Raw genomic sequence first — 9,196 nt, 5'->3', positions numbered from 1 at the left:
AGCAGTGCTTAAGTTGAGGTGGAGAGTAATTCATAGGCACAGACATCTAACTTAACTCTTTCTTTGCTGTGGCAATTGGACTGTGGCAACCTAATTGGATGCCACATCACCACCCTCCTCCCTGCTCCCCAAAGCCATTATCACCACCTAGAAAATCACCAGATTCTACTATATCACACGATGCTATTCATTGGATTCTAGCAGAGGGGCAATGGAAACATGACAGGACATCTTCCATTTCCAAACAGAGCCCAGGGAAAGCACTACTCCACTGAAGAATGCTTGCTTTCAGGCACTCGCAGCTATCCCCAAGTGGTTCATATGCACACCCAGTTGGAGAGTGGCACTTTCCGTCTAGAGCAGCTTCTCCACTGAGCCACCCTCAGAAGCTTGCCTCAGCTAACAGCCAATATTTTTATGGCAATGCTCACAAATTAATAAAGCATGTGCAAAGAGACAGCTCTCCAAATAATTAGCCTTCTCATTGCAGATCTTGGGAAGTCATGCCTGATCCAAGCCTGCCTGCAAATCTGGCTCCTTATCCAGTACAGTTGTGAGCAAATAAGGTCTTCTGTTATAAATTTCAAGTGCTTTTCTTAAAGCACAGTTAAGAAACACAGTACAAAGTAGCTTCTCCCAGCTCTTACCAGAATGCAAATACACTTCTCCCTCTGACCCAGAAGGCACCAGGGGGGTAAACTTAAAGCTCCCAATTAAAATGAATCCAGATTAGGGAGGGGTGAGAATAAGAGCTGATGTTACAGCTTCTTGAATCCATATTTGAGGAGGTGTGAGAAAAAGGACTGATAATGGACCTTGTTGGGATTGAGTCTTACAGCTGTTTAAAGAATAATGTTTCTTATTACAAAGTAATTAATATTCACTGCAGAAATACCAACAAGCATGAGAAGAAAGATAAATTAGCAATAATCCACTTTCCAAAAGTAAGCACTGTTAAGATTTGAGTACAATTGCTCCCTTCCATGCTTGTGTGCGTATGTTTGTTGTGAGTACTATTTTGTAACTATTATTTTTACTTATAAAACTGCTATAAAAATATTTTGTACATTTTTTAAAGACCACATGTATGGGTACTAAAAATAGCTAACAATTATTGAGCCAGAAACCTTGCTGTATTATCCCTTATTAAAAGTTAAACTGAGGCATAGTAAACGTTTTAAGAGTTGAGCAAAAATCTATTCAAATCCAGCAGCGCTAAACCTGAAAGTGGTTAGGAGCGCTCCACTGACAGGAGCTTGGGGAAAGTCTTATATAGAGAAAGTGCAGAAGCAAATTAAGAAAACTGTTGATTGGCTACAGTTTAAAGCTTAGTTGGCTGTTTGTGATTGGTTGCCCTTAGCATTTTGAGGCACTTACAGGCTTAGATTTTGGTTTGCTTACATAGGTGCAGGACGGTCTAATGGCCTCCTTGGTTAATTAATTTAGCATTCCCTTACTCTTCACAAGGACTCTCTGAGTTAGACACTCTCACATTTTACCCCTTTATAAATGAGAAAACAGAGATGTAGAGATAAAGCTGTGGTGTCTCTTCTCTGTTCCTCCTCGTCCCCTTACACCATCCTCATACCAAGAGCAAGAAGACAGCTTCAGGCACCTCCTCATCTCTCTACACACCAGCTAGACAAGCCCTGAAAGAACAGGTCACCAGGCAGGTCTTCCAGGACCACCTCTGCCAGGGCAGAGCAGGTATGCCTTGGGTTCCCAACGACCACACCAATGCTTTCCTGCCCTGTTTCTCCCCATGTTGGACCAGGACTCAGTTTTAATACTAATATGAAGACACAGAGCCCCATTTTCTGTGCAGTGTTCCCTCTGTACCATTTTGAAATCATAGTTCACAGCTTCTACTTCAGGCTTGCCAGGACCAGAAATCACATGCACCATATTTTCTCTCGTTTGTACCACCTCTTATTAAACAAGGGGTTGAATCTTGTTCTCTCCTGCTTTTTATCTCCTGTTTCGAATTATTTTTCTTCCATTTCTCTTCTCTTTCACACTATTTCCATTACTGTTTATGTCTTTGCAAGACAAGATTTGTTCTCCTTCCTTCTCTTGTTCCCTTTGTTCACTGCACCTCTCCCTCACCTCACCCCGGTCTCCTCCACCAACCTGTGAGCTCTCCGCTTCATTTTCTGGTAGGGAAGGTCCCCTTCCTATTGCCCGTGATCTAGCAATGCTCCTTCAAGGCTGCTCCTGGCATATAAAGGAACCAGTAGCACCAAAGCTGACAACTCCCCATTCCACAGTATAAGGAGATGGTAGGAGGTTATCCCACCCAGAAGAGCCCACTAGCTGCTGCCACACACAAGCACACATTCCCGACTTTCCATTCGTCTGCACTCTTCCTCAGTGATCTGCAGCTACCACTAGTTCCTCATACAACCAAAACCAGCGTGATGTTGTACATGCTCAAGGGTCTTGCCTAGAGCCTCTCAGTCGGCATTTGGCTTCACAACGGTTATAGCTCACAAATGCAAATACAGGTAATAAGTGCAGAAAGATGACAATGCACCCTCCAGCTAACATCTGGAGGCAGCTCTGCTTAGCTTTCTGACAAAGGATGAGGTGTTCTGGAGACATTTCACTGCAATCCAACCTGCTACCTAGAAACCAGGCTGCCTAATTTCACTTGTCACCAATAACTCAGGTTTAGGAGTCAGAACATTGCAAGCAGTTTAGGGTGAGGTGGGAGAAGTGGGGCATCTGAAATGCAATTCATTTTGCTTCCGGGCTGGCTCTCCAGCAAGACTGTAGGGAGCACTTGTTTTTCAACTTAATTCTACTCCTTTACCACCGCAGTGTCTCCAGCGCCTCCTGTCTCTCCTCTGTGCCCTGCCTGCACCGCCCCCCCCAGTTTTCACATGCACTCACACACACTCTCACACATACACACACACACAAATATACACCCAAGATTCCAAGGCTTTCAAAATGTACTTACTGATAGGAACCAAGCGCTGTTTATAACGGGTCTTTTTGTGCGTGTTTTTAATTTTTACCATAATAGAAAATAGAGAAGAAAATTAAAGATATCACTATCAGGAGGACAAATACCTACTTATCTGCTGAGACCTGACCACCAAACATCTCCCCAGAGGACTGGACAGCCTCTCTGGGACTAGTTCCCACAGGCTTGCTGCTGTAGGGTCCCAAGTTGTTGGCAGCACCATCTGAAAATAATAAACGATCCAAGACTGCATGCTGTGGATCTTCCTTCTAGAAGTATATTCAGTCCTGACCTGTCCTCCAACAGCAACACTGGGGACCTATTTCACAAACATCAGTGTTGCACTGAAGAGTAAAGAGGCTCCTATTTGGATACTGTAAGATCAAAATCATGTGGCTGCTTTCCCTCAACACAGCCTCTTACTTGAGGCTAAATAACAGTGGTGCACTTCTGCTTTGCACTGAGCTGAGAAAGAGTTTGTGTGATTTTCTCAAGGATGATGGAAACATGCAAAAATATGTCAGGATACAAATATCTTACTTAAGACTGAGTGCACAGGGCTTCCCTGGTGGCACAGTGGTTAAGAATCCGCCTGCCAATGCAGGGCACATGGGTTCAAGCCCTGGTCTGGGAAGATCCTACATGCTGCAGAGCAACTAAGCCCGTGCGTCACAACTACTGAGACTGTGCTCTAGAGCCCATGAGCCACAACTACTGAGCCCGCGAGCCACAACTACTGAAGCCCACGCGCCTAGAGCCTATGCTCCGCAACAAGAGAAGCCACCGCAATAAGAAGCCCGTGCACCACAACAAAGAGCAGCCCTCACTCACTGCGACTGGAGAAAGCCCGCGCGCAGCAACGAAGACCCAACGCAGCCAAAAATAAATAAATTAAATAAATTAATTTTAAAAAAAAGACTGAGTGCACAGGATTCAGACAAAGTGTGTGGAGAGATTCAAAGAATCATTGATTTGGGATGATCTCCAGCAGGTAAGAGTGAGAGGCAAGGTTTTAACTAGCTGTTGCCAGCTATAACAATAGTGAACTGTAAATTTTTCTGACTGGAGGTTTCCTAAAACAGCGGAGATAGAAATATTCCTGAAATCCTAATGTAGGGAAAGTCACTCAGATAAATACTTCTTAAGGTAATCGATGCATTAAAAGGAAGCATTTGTGGACTAAAAGCCACATAACACACAGAGGTTGCATCCTGACAGGATAGTTGTTAAAAGAATCCATTTGTGGATTCCAGTACTCAGGGTCAGTAATTGCTCAGAAAAAGGTTAATGGAAACAAAACAGAATTCAGGGCACATTCTCCCAAACTATGCAGAAATGTAAGCAAAAATAAACCCTTAGCATATCCTCCAGCTATAGAATGCAAAATCATTGCAACATTCTATTGAGTAGAATTTGCAATCAATACAATGGAGAACTGAGGGAGACTAGATGTAGGGGGACATTTGCGTGATTGGGCAGAGGGACTAAATGACCTCTGGTCACTTCCAACCTAAGGCTGCAATGATTCCATGTTTGAAGGCAGAGGGTCTGGATGTGAATAAACCAAGGGGTGACCGGATGGAGCTGAAGGACTTTTCTCAAATCAGCTTCTAGCCCCAGAAGCTGCTCTGAGAATTTTATAAATATGTCACAGACTCACACAAATTATGGTAAATTGACCAAGAATGAAGCCATAAAACCTAAAGGCTGTGGTCTAGTCTTCCTTCCTAGAAAAAGAGAAACCTGATCTGGGCAGCAATATTTTAGAAGGGTTGGGACAGTGGGAGTCTGGCGTGGGTTTCAGGATCTAGAGCAGCAATGTCTTTGGAACATCACAAACAGAGCAAGAGAAGGATCAAGCTAGAGAAGGTGTCAAGAGAGAGTCTAGAAACATGAATAGGACCCAGGAGCCTCGTACAAGAGGTTTGGAACCGGGATGAATGAGTGAATATGAGGCTGGAGGGAATCCTTCTGGAAAGGGATGCCAAAGCTATCCCAGTTCAAACGACTTTTGAAAACTACACCGCTGCGTTTAACAGGCCACACAGGTAACCACACGAGTCAGCCACAGCAAGTACTGTGTGCCCTTTGACTGAGGGTTGTGCACGATCCAGGCTGGTAGTGGATAGCTTTTAGCGAGGCCTCCCTCCCTCCAGACTCAGAGCTAAGTGTTCTGCATGCAACATGTTATTTAGTCTTCATAGCAACCCTCCAGCCTTATCAAGCCCCTCAGCTAGAGAAATAATATTTATGAAGGATTCGTGGATTGTAAATTGTATCCTTCAGTTAAACTAAATCAGAAAGCTACACAACAAGGAATGCTTGGGGGTACATGGTGCTTACCGTCCGTCCTCCACCTCCAACTCCTTTAACAGAACAGCACTGTGTTGCTACCCACCAGGTGACACATGTGAAGAGTATCACTGTGCATAAGGTAAGAATAGTATCTATTACATTACATAGTATCCTCTTCATGAATCCCCAAGTGACATAATTCCTGATCTTAATACATTATACCTAAGAATTATTATAGCTCTCCTAGCACTTGGCACGTTTTTATGTTATAGACACTAGATTATGCAACCGATCCTGTTTTCCGACTAGCATTAGCTGCTAGGAAGCTCCAGGTCAGATTTGTGAATCAAGTCAAGACATGCTATTACCCTAACTACATTCCATTCTTTCTTGCTCCAGTTTAACATTTAGTTATGATTTTTCTTTTTTTAAATTTATTTATTTATTTTATTTTTGGCTGCGTTGGGTCTTCGTTGCTGCGTGCGGGCTTTCTCTAGTTGCAGCGAGCAGGGGCTACTCTTCGTTGCGGTGCGCAGGCTTCTCACTGCAGTGGCTTCTCTTGTTGTGGAGCACGGGCTCTAGGTGTGCGGGCTTTAGTAGTTGAGCATGCGGCCTCAGTAGTTGTGGCTTGTGGGCTCTAGCGCACAGGCTCAGTAGTTACGGCGTATGGGCTTAACTGCTCCGCAGCATGTGGGATCTTCCCGGACCAGGGCTCAAACCTGTGTCCCCTGCATTGGCAGGCAGATTCTTATCCACTGCATCACCAAGGAAGTCCTAGTTATGTTTTATCTTTTTTATCCTATAAAATTTTGTACACTGCTAAAAATCCTTTATGTACGAGAGCATTTTATACAAAATAAACATAGACATACACATATTCATATGTACAGATCTAAAAGTGCTACAGCCAAATTGTAAAAACAGTGCAGGTACTAAGGGTTTCATGTAGATATAATTGAAATTAGTGAAATTCCTGTCCCCTGATAAAGTTATTTATTATTAATATTTATAAGTAACCCACTTTTCCTGTTTCACATTTTTATTAAGGAAATCCATTTTCCACTTGCCAGAAACCTGGATTTCTTTAGTCTTCATGGAGAAACCAAGCATTCTGTTTTGTATGGAACAACTTCTCCATCTATTGGCACAATTTAATATTGCAAATAATACCTTGAAATCAGATGTTCCCTTGTTATGTTATGGAAAGTTTTCCCCCACTAAGAATCTCAAGAAGTCTCCACTGTCAGTAATTAAATACATCTCCCCTGCTTTAAGCTTTTTGCTTTTAGGAGCTAATAAACCTATAGAAATTAAATTCATGGCACTAACGCTGGGCTGAGAGGCTTGCTGGATCACAATCCCCACCTCCTAAAGGAAGTCAAGCCAAATTTTCCAAAATAAGATGAAGAAGTATTATGCATAGACTTAGTCTAAAACAACATAGGATGTGACAATTATTTTTATATTTATTTTTTCAAATAAATTTATTTGTTTCAGTTATTTATTATTTTTGGCTGGGTTGGGTCTTCGTTGCTGTGTGCGGGATTTCCCTAGTTGTGGCAAACAGGAAGTACTCTTCGTTGCGGTGCACAGGCTTCTCATTGCAGTGGCTTCTCTTGTTGTGGAGCATGGGCTCTAGGCACACGGGCTTCAGTAGTTGTGGCTCGTGGGCTTCAGTAGTTGTGGCTTGTGGGCTTAGTTGCTCTGCGCCATGTGGGATCTTCCCAGACCAGAGCTCGAATCCATGTCCCCTGCATTGGCAGGGGGATTCTTAACCACTGAGCCACAGGGGAAGCCCGGCAATTATTTTTAAATCACATTTAAAGGCTGAGTGAAATCTGGACATGACAACATTTCAATCCTCATTTGTTACACCTTATAAGTGACAAAACACATGGGCATCCAAAAGGGCCAATCAATTTTGTAAGCGTGTATCATAAACTAATACTAAAAATTGAGACAGAACCAGTCTTACCATTTCACCCACCAACAAATCTCTGCCTTTGAATAAGTCATTCCCTTCATCTGACAAAGCAATGCCACTTTCTCGTAAACAAAAGTTTTCCCTTAAAATTTTTTAAAGCATAAGGTGTTTTCAAAACCCCTTTGATGTTGCAACATCTATATGACTATATATCTGCAGTGAATTTATTTATATGTACAGCTCTTATATTATTATTCTACAGATCTGAGTTTAAAATCCAATTCTTCCACTTATACAAAGTGTGCAGCCTTGAGTAAGTTATTTTACCTCTGGAACCTTCTTTCCTCATGTATACATGAAAATAATACTAATTACCTTGTAGGACTGTTTTGAAGATTAAATAAGATATCTTTTTAAATACCTAGCACTTAGTAAATATTCAATAAATGGTAGATTTTAGTAACAGTTGCAGTTGTTGTAGGAAGAAGAAAAGGCTTTGTTAGATTTTTCCCACAAGTCCCTTGACCTCTCAATCCTTCACAAATTGAATCTCTGACCTGAAGAAACAACTTTAAGAGGACCTAAAATCAGGGAGGTTCATAAACAGCAAGAAATAAGAGCCTTAATGAAAACTATGAAGTTTCAGACAGAAAGAAGCAAATGTGAACAGAAGAAAAAATTAGAATTAGAACAGAAATCAGTGAAATTGAAAATAGGAAATCAATAGAGAAAATCAACAAAAAGCAAAGTTAGCTCTTTGAAAAAAAAATCAGTAAAATTGATAAGCCTCTAGCCAGGGTAACTAAGCAAAAAAGAGAGAAGACACAAATTACTAATATTAGAAATGGAAGAGGGAACATGACTATAGATCTCATGGACATCGAAATGATAATAAAGGAATACTATGAACCTCTATGCCCACAAATTTGATAACCTAGATGACATCAACCAATTCCTTGAATGACACTATGCCAAAACTCACACAAAAAGAAGAGGAAAATCTGAAGAGGCCTATAGCTATTAAGGAAAGTAAATCAGTAATTAATAACCCTCCAGGGGCTTCCCTGGTGGTGCAGTGGTTGAGAGTCTGCCTGCTAATGCAGGGGACACGGGTTCGAGCCCTGGTCTGGGAGGATCCCACATGCCGCGGAGCAAGTGGGCCCGTGAGCCACAACTACTGAGCCTGCGCTTCTGGAGCCTGTACTGCGCAACAAAAGAGGCCGCGATAGTGAGAGGCCCACGCACTGTGATGAAGAGTGGCCCCCACTTGCCACAATTGGAGAAAGCCCTCGCACAGAAACGAAGAACCAACACAGCAAAAATAAATTAATTAATTAATAAAAAAAGCAAACATTAAAAAAAATAAAATAAAATAACCCTCCAAAACAGAAAGCATTAAGCTCAGATGGGTTCACTGGTGAATTTTACTAAACATTTAAGGAAGAAATATTACCAGTTGTCCACAGTCTCTTTCAGAAGATAAAAGCAGAGGAAATACATCCAAACTCATTCTATGAAGACAGCATTACCCTAACACCAAAACTAGACAAAGACATTCGAGAAAACCACAGATCAATATCTCTGATGAACATAGATGAAAAAATCCTTGACAAAATATTAGCAAATCAAACCTGACAATGTATAAAAAAAATGTGGTAGGGGCTTCCCTGTTGGTCCAGTGGGCAAGACTCCATGCTCCCAATGCAGGGGGCCTGGGTTTGATCCCTGATCGGGGAACTAGGTCATGCATGCTGCAACTAAGAGTCCACATGCCTCAACTAAGAAGCCCACAAGCCACAACTAAGATCCGGCGCACCGCAACTACTAAGCCTGCATGCCACAACTAGAGAGAAGCCTGTGTGCTGCAACGAAAGATCCCACATGCTGCAACAAAGATCCTGCATGCTGCAACTAAGACCTGATGCAGCCAAATAAATAAATAAATATTTAAAAAATAAATACATTTTTATAAGTAAAAAATTTTTAAAAATTAAAAAAAAAATTTTCAA

This window comes from Mesoplodon mirus, assembly GCF_964341445.2.
Source record: "Mesoplodon mirus genome assembly, chromosome: 1".
Classification (NCBI taxonomy): Eukaryota; Metazoa; Chordata; class Mammalia; order Artiodactyla; family Ziphiidae; genus Mesoplodon; species Mesoplodon mirus.
The sequence above is the reverse complement of the archived record's forward strand: the minus strand, read 5'-3'. Positions refer to the sequence as shown.